Here is a 13,443-nt window from a genome sequence, read left to right as displayed (position 1 = left end):
TAAATTATCCTTTTATCATGTGAAGCTTTGCACTGCCCTCATTGATTCTTTATCCTTTTAAACATGTTCCAAAGGCCCTCCTGATAACTAAATTGATAGATCTGCTGCCCAGACTGAAAATGAACCATACAACTAAGGAAGATAATCATTGATAAGTACTTCTGCAAAATATATCATTGAAACAACGCAAAGGAAGCACCAAAAGCATTTTTAAACTGTCAAAGACCAAATAATCCAGAGGAAGAATTATAGGCATCACCTCACTACTGTATTTGACAGCGATTAGCATAACGCTATTACAACACCACTGACCTGGGTTCAATTGCCACCGCTGTCTTGTGCGTTCTCCTTGTGACCATGTGGGTTTCCTTCTGGTCCTCTGGTTTCGTCCCACATTTCGAAGACGTAATTGATCACATGGCATATAATTGGCTGGCATGGGCTCCTTGGGCAGGTAGGGCCTGCTATCATGCTGTATCTCTGAACAAATGTATAATATAATTTGCAGATAATCAGATGTCATTAATAGTAACTCCATCCTTCAGATAGCTCCGTTATCTCTGGTGCACAGCATCCATGGCTCATTGTAATTTCAGCTGCAACCCATGTTGAACAAGAGCAACCACCACTGAGAAGGTGGTGTTGCCAACGAACGTTCCCAACGAGATTCGGCTTCAGATTCATTTACCGATCACATGTACGTTAAAAAAAACAGAGTGAAATGCAATCATTTGTGTTAACAACCAACGCAACCTAACGATGTGCTGGGGCAGCCTGCAACTGTCGCCAGGGAGCAGGGCCTCAGAGTACAAGGACATCCCTTTAGAACAGCGATAGGGAGGAATTTCTTTAGCCAAAGGGTGGAAATCATTGCTGTGAAAGGCAGCGGAGGTCAAGTCGCTGGGTGTATTTAAAGCAGAGGTTAATAGGTTCTCGATCAGTAAGGGAGTCAATGGTTATGGCAAGAGAATAGGGTTGAGAGGAATAATAAATCAGCCATGAGTAAATGGTGGAGCAGACTTAATAGGCCGAATGGCATAATTCTGCTCCTATGTCTTATGGTCTTACAGTCACATATTCTGGTGCTGAAATAACATCCCCAAAATTGTTCATTCAATAAAACAACTGCAGCAAAACAAGTCCCTTTGCTCCTTGCCGTCCACCCAACCTCTCTCTCACACACACAGTGTGTCTTGTGTCCAGTGGTCTTGTGGACTCGCAGACATCAGGCCTCCGACTTCCCCGTGGAAGTGGGGTGACGTGCAGGGTCGGGTGCTCGAGACCACAGAGGGGCATCTGCAAGGGGCGATGTCTCAGGAAACTGATATCCATCATCCTTCTTCTCGACACTTCTCGACATCAGACAAAAGCTACAGGGGCCTGAAGGCCCATACCTTAAGGTACAATAACAGTTGCTCTCCCACTGCCATCAGGCTTTTGAATAAACCTGAAAAATCCTAATTCTACCTCAGAAAATACGCCCAATTTACAAAAATGTCATTATGTTTACTTTCATTTATATTTTCATGCATTGTTTATAGTATATCTGTTGTGTTTGTAATGTACTGTGTTGCTGCTGCAAAAAGCTAATTTGCATGACATTTAAACCCTGGGCAATTATCCCCAGGACAATCAACTGGAACTTGCAACTGAAGGTGCCACAGTAGCACAGCAGTTTGTGTGATGTTTTACAGAGCTAGTGACTGGCGTTGAATTCCCACTGCTCTGGCGGGGAAGGCTAAGCTTGTGATGGACTGGGCTGCAGCATCTTGTACTCTGAAGGAAAGAGTCACAGCTGCAAGTCAAGTAAAATTGATGACTCCCATCTTATTTAAGAGCCATTTTCAAATGTTAAAAGCTGACAATTCCAATTAAGGAGTTTGCATGTTCTCCCCGTGACTGTGTGGGTTTCCTACAAGTGCTCCAGTTTCCTCCCACATTCCAAACACGTACGGTTATTAAGTTGTGGGCAAGCTGTTGTGACATTGGAAGTGTGGTGACACTTGCAAGTTGCCCCCGGCACGTTCTGGGACTATGTTCGCCTTTGACGTAAACAACACATTTTATTTTACAGTATGAATGCTTCACACACAAAATGCTGGGGGAACTCAGCAGGTCAGGCAGCATCTATGGAGTGCAATTAGCAGTCAACGTTTAGGTCCAAAACCCTGCGTCAGGACTGTACGTTTCGATGTGCCTGTGGCAAATAAAGCTAATCTTTTAATCGCTGTTCCCTTTCTGTGCCCTGGTGCTCATCTATTCCCAAAATAAAATCTGAATTTAAAATGTTCATAACCCGCAACTCGGTTTCAGACAGATTTGGCCTCACAGGGCCAGATTCTATTCCATACCTCAGACTTAAATCAACAATCAAATCTCTTCCCGCAGATGTTGCTTGACCTGCTGAATGTTTCTAACAATTCCTGTTCCTTCGTTTACCTGAATCCCTTGCAGGTTAAAGATTAAGGCCCAGCAGGAAGGCAGCAGGATCCCAGGGAGTAAGTCATTTCTCTCCATCACACTATCTTTCTACACAACAACAAATACCCTCCAAATTAAGCCCACCCTTAAACCCAGGGAGAGGAATTAAAAGTGACTGTCATGATTATATCAACACAGGTTTTTGTAAATAGTGCCAAAACAAAATGATTGATGAAAATCCCTGTAGTGTAGGAGAATGAGGGGAAATTTCATAGAGGTAAAATTATGATGGTTTTAGATAGGCTAAAGGGAGGCAGGGTTTTAACCACTGAGATTGGCTGAGACTAGAACTAGAGGTCATGGACTAAGGGTTAAAGGTGAAAGGTTTTACACCTTCAGCAATCCGTGTTCAATTCTGACCTTCACTGCTAAGTGGGTGGAATTTGCACATCCTTCACATGATCCCATGGGTTTCCTCTGGCTGCTCTGGTTTCCTCCTATATCCCAAAGACACATGGGTAACCAGGTTATCACTCACTTTAAATTGTCGCCAGTGTGTAGGTGAGGGCAATAAAGTGGATAAGTGTTGGTGTAAATAGGTGTATGATCATTGGTACAGAGTCAGAGGCTGGGATGCCGTGCTGTAATATTCACTGACTTTACCTCGCTTTGGAGACTCTGGGGACTATATTCCCTACAGCTCAGTAAGGTGCCTCAACGACCCCGTCCAATGATACTGACCTCAACAACTATAAAGTGCTTTGAGTGGCCGGTAATGGATCACATTAAGTCCCATCTTCCTGCTACATTGGACCCTTTCCAGTTCGTGTATCACTCAAATTGTTCTAGTGATGATGCCATAGCCTCTGCACTCCAGTCCGTCCTGTCCCACCTGGAAAATGGCGCTTCATATGCCAGGATGCTGTCTATTGACCAGCTCAGCATTCAATGCAATCATCCCTCAGAAGCTGGTGGGTAAACTGTCCTCGTTGGCTCTCAACACGTCTCGTTGTAACTGGATCCTGTCCTTCTTGACAAGAAGGCCACAGATGGCAGAGACCTCTCTAGCTCCAACATACTGAGTACTGGCGCTCCCCGGGGCTGCGTGCTCAACCTGCTGCTGTTCACACTGCTGATGCTGTTAGTTCCAGATGAAACAAAGTCATGATGACATAACCTCATCAACGATGACAAGCCGGCATTCAGAGAGGAGGTAGAGCAACTGGTAGAACGGTGCTAACACAACAACCTGTGTTTCAACATGGACAAGGCCAAGGGAATGACTGTGGACTTCAGGAAGTTGCAGACTGACCACTCCTCACTACACATACACGGCTCCTCCACAGAGAGAGTTAGGAGCTCCAAGTTTCTATGAGTGCACGTAATGGATGATCTCACCTGGTCCTCTAGGTAAGAAATCACAGCAGCGTCTCCAGTTCCTGAGGAGATAGAGGCGAGTGAAGTTCTCCCCACACTCCCCCCCAACATTCTAACCAATTTTTAAAGGAGCACGATTGAGAGTGTCCTGACCAGCTGTATCTCTTTCTGGTACAGGAATTGCAAAGCATCAGACTGCAAGCCCCTACAAAGGAATTCGAGGACTACTAAAAGGATCGTTGGTGTCTCTCTTCCTCCCATCAGAGATATTTATTAGGAGTGCTGTATATGCAGGGCCCTTAGCATTGTCAATGATCCCTCCCATCCATCCAACGATCTCTTTGACCCCTAACCATCAGGGGAAGTGCCCTAGCATTAGAACTGTTAGGATGGGAGTCAGCTTCTACCCCCCAGGTCATAAGACTACTGAACTCCCTGTCACCACCCGGGTATCATCGTGTGTGATGCACTTCTAGCTTACACTGCTTACTTTTTAACTTGTGTCGTAAGTGCACTTATTATTTGTTAATTGATTTGTGATGATAATACTTTATGTGTTAAGTGTGTGAGTTATATGTACTGAGTTGTACACGGTCTGGAGGTACGCTGTTTCCTTTGGTGTGTACGATTGAATGACAATAAACTAGAACTTAGACTTGAACTTGAAACTGAAAATGGACATGGTGATTATATTGTTGATGCACCATCAATAACTCTCGGAGACGTGAGGCGAGATATAGGCTTTTATTGGCTGGAAGAAAGAACAAGCAGCAAATGACTACCACACTGCATCCTGGAGACTGAGGCCGGGGCTGTGTCTCCAATCGCCTTTATACCAGGGTCTGTGGGAGGAGCCACAGGAGCAGTCAGCAGTGGGGGTGTGTCCAGACAGGTATATGTAGTTCACCACATTTGTACATAATACATTGTACAGGTCCTTTGGCCCATGATGAGGGGCTAACCTTTTAACTACTCCAAGTTCAGTCAAATGCTTCCCTCCCGCATAGTCCTCCATTTTACAATCATCCGTGTGCCTATCAAAGACACTCTTAAATACCTCTAATATATCTGCATCTCCCACTTCTGCTAGCAGTGTGTTCCATGCATCCACCATTCTCTGTGTTAAAAAATTACTTCTGACGTTTCCCTCTGATTTCCTATTATGGAAAGTGTTGTGCAGTGGTCAGCATATTGCAGACATACAGCAGCCTCATTTTCTACACAGATTCTGAAATGTGAGGCTATACAATACAATGCCCGGGTGTTGATCTCATCCTGAAACTAAAGGCCTCTGTAAAGCACTCAACTGCAGTTCTTGTTGGTGACAGTTCAAGGGCTGCAACTGGCCAAAGGCAGGGGTGTTGTGATCAGGTCCGAGGCTCGATTTCCTTTGGTGGGGGAGGACGAATGGTGATATGTAACTGGTTGATAGGATAATTTCAATGTCTGAAAGATTATACCTTTAGGGTAACAAGGGATGTGCTGTGATGATTAGCAGAGGCCGAGGCTGCCAACTGTGCAGCTGTGTCTGTGCGTGACACAGCACTTTCAGGAGGGGAACAAAGGATGCATTTTAAACACATTAGTGCTCCTCTTACAAATGCATGCTGTGTAGCAGTACCTGCTGGTTAGGCGAGATTCTCCTAACCGGCTGATTGGCTTGTTTTGTGTTTCCCATTCTCACTGGAAAAGGACTACACTCAGCGGCCATTTGATTAGGTACACTTGTTGCTGCAAATATCTTGTAGGTTTTCACAAATAAAACAATGTGAGGCATTTTATGTTTAAGAAAAACCATAGTAACTCATTTACTATAATCAAAGGAAATGAATTTGTTTGTGAATTATGTACAATTCCACCAAGTATATTACCCTACCATCTAATCAGCCAATCATGTGGCAGCAACTCAATGCATAAAAGCATGTTCAGGAGGTTCAGTTGATATTCAGATCAAATGTCAGAACGGGGGAGAAACATGGTCTAAGTGACTTTAACGGTAGAATGATTGCGGTCCCAGGCAGGGTGGCTTGAAAATCTCAGACTGCTGATCTCCTGAGATTTTCATGAACAGCAGTCCCACAGAGAATGGTGGGGAAAACAAATAACATTACAATGCCTTGAAATGGAAGAGGTCAGAGGAGAATGGCCAGACTGGTTCAAGCTGACAGGAACTCAAACAGCCATGCGTTACAACAGTGGCGTGCAGAAGAGCATCTCTGAATGCACAACACGGCGAACCTTGAAATGGATTTGCTCCTGCAGCAGGAGACCCTGAACATACCTTCAGTGGCTATTTTATTAGGTACAAGAGGTCCCTAATAAAGTGGCCACTGAGTGTACATTCCTGTAGCAATATACCTAATGGACAAGGTGCATATGCCATTAACAAGTCCTTTGAAGGCCTAATTGACAAATTGGGTATTTGGTTCATTATTAGTAGAGTGAAAAGGTTGTCTTACACACCGTCATACAGATCAATTTATTACAACTGAGGTAATACAAGGGAAAAAATGATGTAATAAAGTGTTACTCTACAGAGAAAGTGCAGTGCAGCCAGATAGACAGAAGGTGCAAGATCACAGTGAGGGTAGATTGTCAGGCTGAGGTATCTTCTTGTACTAGGGGAACATTCGATATTCTTATAACAGTGGAATAGAAGATGTCCTTGAGCTTAGCACAACTTGGTGAACCTTGGCAAATGCTACATTCAAATAGAAACAAAACTGGATCTAGTAATGTTTGTCCTTTGAGTGATGTGTGAAGCCCAGGGAGAAGAAAGGATGTTCATGGTCCTTGGCATTATACCATTGTACCAATTAAAACTAATCCAACCTGCCCACATATGGTCTATTTCCTTCCGTCCTCTTCCTCGTTCATGTGCCTGTCTAAATATCTCTTAAGTGTTGCTAACATAATTGCTTCCACCTGCGTCCAAGGTATTTCTCACCATAAATACTCACAAAGGGTTTTACTGCTGTAATAGGCTTAATTCTTGGAGAAGCATATCCTTATGCACCCTGGCAGAAAGCTATGAACCAGGTGCTGCAAGGCTCCCAGGCACTCAGTGTTAACTGGATGTCAACACAAGATTCAGAATCTCAAGACAATGTTAAAAAGATCAGAAAATTATGGGTTTAGAGTATGACACAACAGGTGTGAATTCTTTAAGCCAAGCATCAATTACTGTGGTCACACCATTGACGCAACGCATTACACAAGTGTGCTGAGAAACTTCAAGCGCTGGTTAACACCCCAAGGCCAAAGGTTGTGTCACAGTTGCAGTCCTTTTTTAGGATTTTTCATTTACTATAACAGTTTCCTGCCAAGCATTCTCCATCCCTTGAACTCACTACTACAGATTGGGAAGAAATGGCAATGGACAAAGCGATGTGAAATGGCTTTCCAAAAGACAAAGGAAGTGGTGATGTCAGACATTACGATCTGTTTTGTCCAGTGAAGCTTGGCTGTGAAGCCTAACCTTATGTTCTAGGTACAGTCATGTCACATGTTATGAGCCATGGAAGTAAACATCCCATAGCCTCGGCATCATATTGACTGCAGTTGAGTGAGTGAACAGTTTCAAGTTCCTCGGTATAAACGTCACCGCAATCTCACCTGGACTGTACACTCTGGCTTTGTGGCAAAAAAATCACAACATCGTCTCTTCCACCTCAGGTGACTGAAGAAGTTTGGCATGAGCCCCCAGATCCTCAAGACTTTCTACATGGGCACCATTGAGAGCATCCTGACTGGCTGTGTCACTGCCTGGTATGGGAACTGCACCAACTTTGACCACTGGACACTGCAGAGAGTGGTACGGACAGCCCAGCACATCTGTGGATGTGAACTTCCCTCCATTGAGGACACTTACAGCAGCAGCTGTGCAAGGAAGGCCTGGAAGATCATCGGGGACACCAGTCACCCCGACCATAAACTGCTTCAGCTGCTTCTGTCTGGCAAACGTTACTGCAGCATTAAAGCCAGGACCAGCAGGGTACAGAACAGCTTCTTCCCAAAAACCATTAGACTTACAAATTCACATGTCTGTACATCACAACAGAGTCATAATGCAAAGATTTTTACTCCCTTTCTCTAGGACTGGTGTTTCAGAACACTTAGTCACAGTTTCTTGTGGAACCCATTCAATCATTCCTGAAAATGAATAAGACATTTTACTTCTGTACCGTACCACTCAGCTACAAACGGCTTGGTGGAAAGGGTTTGTCCACAGTTTACGGAATGCACTGTAAGCAACAGCAGCAGAACATATTACACTGACACTGAATCAGAAGCTCACCAATTTCCTCCTTGCATTGCGCAATGCAGCACACTCCACAAGCAACAACTCACTAGCCTTGCCGTTCCTGGGTCAACCCTTGTGCTCATGCTTGGATCTCCTCAAACAGGAGATGTAAGACAAACAGCTGAGACAAGTTCAGGACTCCTCAAGCAAGGAGGTTTGATGTTGCACTCCTGGACAAGCAGTCCAAGCAGGACTTCAGAGGTGATCAAAAGAAGGTACTTCAAAAGATTAAGGACAGAACTGAATCATTCTCCTACACAATGGAGATCGTGCCTGATGTCATCCGGAGACGACACATCAATCACCATGGAGGGGGCCCCAGAACATGAGATTGTTTCATAGACACAACTCTCACCTGCCAAGCAGAGTGACCCCCCACCCCCCCCCACCTCCCTGTCAAGAAAGACGTTATCCCACAAGAGTCAGAAAGCTTCCAGTGTGGTTAAATCTTTAGGCCTGAATGGAACAATTTGAAATCTACTATTCTGTGGATATATATATATCTCTGTACAGTATATATAGATAGATATAATATAACTAGAGAGCAATATGTTACATACGGTATTTGATTTGAGATGCATTCTACATTGAGTTGAAGTTTATAGCTAAGCAGGGAGGAGTGTAGTGTATTTAATATTTGAGTGATATTGTAAATATTTTGTTTGATAAAGTATTCTTTCTTTATTTACATAATTCGTTATTGGTTATATACATGAATGGCATATGCATTAGACCATCACGTCATATGTGCACACCTCACTAAAGAAAAGAAGCTAAGTAGACACATATCTGGGCTCCCATGTTGTTATTTCAATTCGTTTCTGGAGTTACAAAACATAACATACACCATGTTGTGTTGTGTACCACTTTGCACTAGGTCCTGCTGTTCATATTTTCAGCCTTTGTCTTGCGTTCACATCATCGACACATTATTATACAGTTTCAGCAAGCATCAAGGCAGGACCTCAGAGTAAAGAGCAGAGATCAGCAGTGGAGATACTAACCGAATTTTTACTCTTTTGCTAGAATGTACTATCTTTCCATCTGCAAATTTGAACGCCTTGTAAGTGGGTGTATCTGTGTTCACCGTTTTCTGCACGTCATTCTGGTTTCATTCGCTTACATCGCTTTCAAGCCATTTTTCTCCACACACTGCACGTGCATGCTGTATCAATAACATCAGATCCTAAAGACTCTATCATCAAAATCTCTGCATTAGTAAGTGACTCCTTTTCAAACAATGTGACATGGCACTCTTCTATATCTTCAGGTTTGTTATTTTCCTCAGTTAGTTTAACTAGTTTAGTTCTGTGCGGATAGTTTTTTGTTGAGAGATAAGTACTTTGACAAACCGCACATTTCAATCTCCAGCCGTGCTTGTTTAATGAATTTGTGCCAAGCAATGGTACCCTCATCTGGTCACTCTGGGACCTAGGCTTGCTACACTCTCATTTCTGCTCAGGGAAGAATGCCATTTCCTGGCTCAGACTAATTCCAACTGTTGTCTTGGCTGCCCTTTCTCCAAAAATCCTCTTCAGTGCCGACCTCATAGATACAAATCATGCACTTAATGCTAACTGTCTGTCCTTCATGTCTAGACACATGGTATCCAACAATTTAAAAGCCAATACTGCTTCAGGAAGTTCCATTTTAGATAGATAGATAGATAGATACTTTATTCATCCCCATGGGGAAATTCAACTTTTTTCCAATCTGTACTTTTGCTCAGAATCAATAATATAATCTAGGACTGTCTCTGGAAATTTTGTCTAAGTCTGAATATATCTCATAAATCCAATCCTTTTCTTCCTTCAGAAAAACTGGGTCAAGTGCATTTATTGACCATCATCTTTGTTCAAGTCTTCCACCAAGATTCCCATCGCGGTCTCTCTTGCTCTTCCCGAAAGCGACAGACAACTGCAAGGGCCTGCTTCTTCTTCTCAAGCTCCGTAACTCGAGTCCACATTCCAATTTTATATTTCCAGCTGTTGTAAGGTTTGCTCTCATTGAATGCCAGCGAAATCCTACAATTGGAAACCACCCTCTGCTACCACTGCTAACACTTAAACAACCACCGTTAACACTCAAACAACGAAGACAAGCTTTTCTTTCGTTTAAACAACTTCACTTTATATGTTCACGTTCAGTACATAAGGACACCATCTTCTTACCCACAATTCACCTCCACCCTACGAACACATGCCCAAAACAGGGAAAGTGTGCATCCCAGCTAAATGCTTGCATAGCCCAAATGAACAGAACTCAGCACTCGATGCTGGGGAGGCTAGTGTCCACGACGGAGCATGCTGAATTTGCAGCTTCCTGCAGCTCTTTCTGAACCTGAGCAATGGCCCCTCCATACCAGATGGTGATGCAACCAGTTAGAATAACACATGTGTAGAAATTTGTGAGTGTCTTTAGTGACATACCAATTTACCTCAAACTCCTAATTAAATATAGGCATTGTTGTACCTTCTTTGCAATTGCATCAATATGTTGAGCCCAGGATAGATCTTCAGAGATGTTGACACCCAGGAACTTGAAACTTCCTTCTACAAAGAAGAAATTAGAGTCATAGAGAAGTACAGCACAGAAAATGGCCCTTTGGCCCATCTAGTCCATGGCAAACCATTTAAACTGCCTACTCCCATCCAACTGCACTGGGACCACATCCCATCCAAGCTTCTCTTGAGTGTGGAAGTTGAGCTCGCATGCACCACTTGTGCTGGCAGCTCATTCCACACTCACACGACCCTCTGAGTGAAGAAGTTTCCCCTCATGTTCCCCTGAAACTTCTCACCTTTCACCCTTAACCCATGACCTCTGGTTGTAGTCCCACCCAATCTCAGTGGAAAGAGCCTGCTTGCATTTACCCTATCTATACCCCTCATAATTTTGTATACCTCTATCAAATCTCCTCTCATGTTCTAGAAGGAAGATACAGTCCTAACCTATTAAATTTTTCCTTATTACTCAAGTCCTCCAGATCCAGCAACATCCTTGTAAATTTTCTCTGCTTCTTTCGACCTTGTTTACATCTTTCCTGCAGGTAGGTGACCAAAACTGCACACAATGTTCCAAATTAGGCCTCACCAACTGTCGCTGGGTCAAAATCATGGAATTTCCTCCCTAAAAGCACTATGGGAGTACCTACACCTCGGGTACTACAGCGGTTCAAGACTGCATCATCACCACCTTCTCAAGGGCAACAAGGGATGGGCAATAAATGCTGGTGATACCCACATCCTGTCAATGAATAAATAAAAAAAAACGTCTTACACAACTTCAACATAACATTCTGTCTCCTGTACTCAATACAATGATTTATGAAGGTCAATGTGCCAAAAGCTTTCTTTATGACACTACTTACCTGTGACACCACTTTCAATGAATTATGGACCTGTATTCCCACATCCCTTTGTTCCTAAATTGTGTAGATTTTCTTCCACAAATGGCATTAGTGAATCAAGTAGGAATTTACAGTAATTTGCATGTTGTGGTCATTGTTCATAACACAAACTTTATATTCCATTTTAAATTAAATAATAGATTATTTTTATCCGCAGGCTGCGTTATGGTATTTGAATTCATATCTGTGGATTATTGATCCACTCATCTAGTTCCTGAGTCCAGCAGAATGATTATCAAACCAGTAAGGGGGAGGCAACAAGGAGCAGACCATGGTTATAGGAGTACAGCAAGAGATTTAGGAAAGACACCTGGTGATATGTTGTTCTACAAAGAGTTTGCGGCGTTGGGAACCACTGTCAGAGAGAGTAACTGCAGCTGAGAGCATGTCAACTGATATTGTAAACACCAGCTCTTTTGTTAAAAAGAGTTCTTACAGGCCCCAAGCTTTTCTTTCTTAACAGATTACTGTTATCCAGGGATGAAAACTAACTTTATGTTCATTTAAAGCTGTTTGAATTTATTATTTCTCTTCTATTTAATGAAGTTGCTTCCACTCCGATAGTAAAGGGTTTATGAAGCAGCATTACCAACTCGGAAGAAAGCTGGCTTGTTGGCCTAAAGTAACCCCTTAGAAGTTCCAGTAGTGCAAAGTTTTCCCAGTCGTAGTCATGGTAACAGAATCGCTCCCTCCTTTTATGGAATAACATTAATGTGCAGACTATTTTGCCAAGGTGGAGTCCCTTCCTCTAAACAAGCAAATTTTTGTGGTTAGTTTGAGCTGGAATTAGCCAGACCTCTGACTTTAGAAAGGTAGAAGTTTTAACATGAGCCTTTAGTACTTGGCAAGTAAGCAGAAGTCGTTCTCTAGAATAGGGTTACTTGTCTTTTGCCAAGTCTGAAAAACAGACGTTAACAGAAACCCTGGCCGCAGTGTGTTTTTGTTAAATGATCTACTTCAAATAGACCACAGAAATAACATAAAATATGGCAAAGTCTGACTTTTAAAAGTGTGCTGGATAATCACAGACAGCAATACTTCCCAGAGTTAGGAAACTGGGGAACTTAACACACCAACAGACCCATGCATGCCATTGCTTCACAGGAGAAACAACATAAATATACATACAGTGGCCACTTTATTAGGTATAGTACTCCTGTACCTACGTGGCCACTAAGTGTATGTTCATGGTCTTCTGCTGCTGTAGCCTACCCACTCCCAGAGATGCTCTTCTGCACACCACTATTGTAATGCATAGTTATTTGAGTAACTATCACCTTCCTGCCAGCGTAAACCGGTCTGGCCATTCTCCTCTGATCTTTCTCATTAACAAGGCATTTTCGTTCACAGAACTGTTGTTCATTGGATGTTATTTGTTTCTCGCAAGATTCGCTGTAAACTCTTGAGACTGTTGTGTGTGAAGATCCCAGGCAGTCTGAAATACTCAAACCACCCCATCTGGTATCAAAAATAATTCCACAGTCAAAGTCACTTAGATCATATTTCCTCCCCACTCTGATGTTTGCTCTGAACAATAGCTGAACCTCTTGACCACGTCTGTATGCTTTTATGCATTGAGTTGCTGCCATTTGATTGGCTGATTAGATATTTGCATGAATGCACAGGTGTACAGGTGAGGTAGGTGTTTGAACTTTCACCTATGTTTCCCAATGGATATGCATGCAAACGTTACAGCTGGGACTCACTGCCCACCAAAGATGCTCGGAAGATCACAGCTTTATTCTCTGGTCCATGTTAAATGAGCTGTTTACAGCCAGGACAGAGAACTAAGGCTTCTTCAACCCACATCTTTGGGTTCTCATTGCTGATGAGCAGCTTGTGGCAACTCAGGTCTGGATACTGGGTAAGGTCAGACGCAGACTCACATGTTGCGAGGCCCAATGGAGTCCAGCAGGCGATGGAAAATGAAACT

At 43.1% G+C, this 13,443-nt stretch overlaps 1 long non-coding RNA gene across 2 annotated transcripts in view; it reads right to left on the bottom strand.

Annotated features, from left to right (window-relative positions):
* Positions 1 to 13,443, bottom strand: part of LOC140726954 (uncharacterized) — a 75,256-nt gene that overhangs the window by 42,439 nt on the left and 19,374 nt on the right. The window contains exons 2-3 of one of the 2 annotated variants that reach the window (XR_012098769.1): positions 10,574 to 10,653; positions 313 to 480 (exon numbers count right to left, since the gene is read on the bottom strand). This is a non-coding gene — a long non-coding RNA (uncharacterized lncRNA). The remainder of the gene's footprint in view (positions 1 to 312; positions 481 to 10,573; positions 10,654 to 13,443) is intronic. The other variant, XR_012098768.1, reaches the window with a different exon arrangement.

This window comes from Hemitrygon akajei, chromosome 4 (assembly GCF_048418815.1).
Source record: "Hemitrygon akajei chromosome 4, sHemAka1.3, whole genome shotgun sequence".
Classification (NCBI taxonomy): Eukaryota; Metazoa; Chordata; class Chondrichthyes; order Myliobatiformes; family Dasyatidae; genus Hemitrygon; species Hemitrygon akajei.
This window is presented reverse-complemented; position numbering and strand designations above follow the sequence as displayed.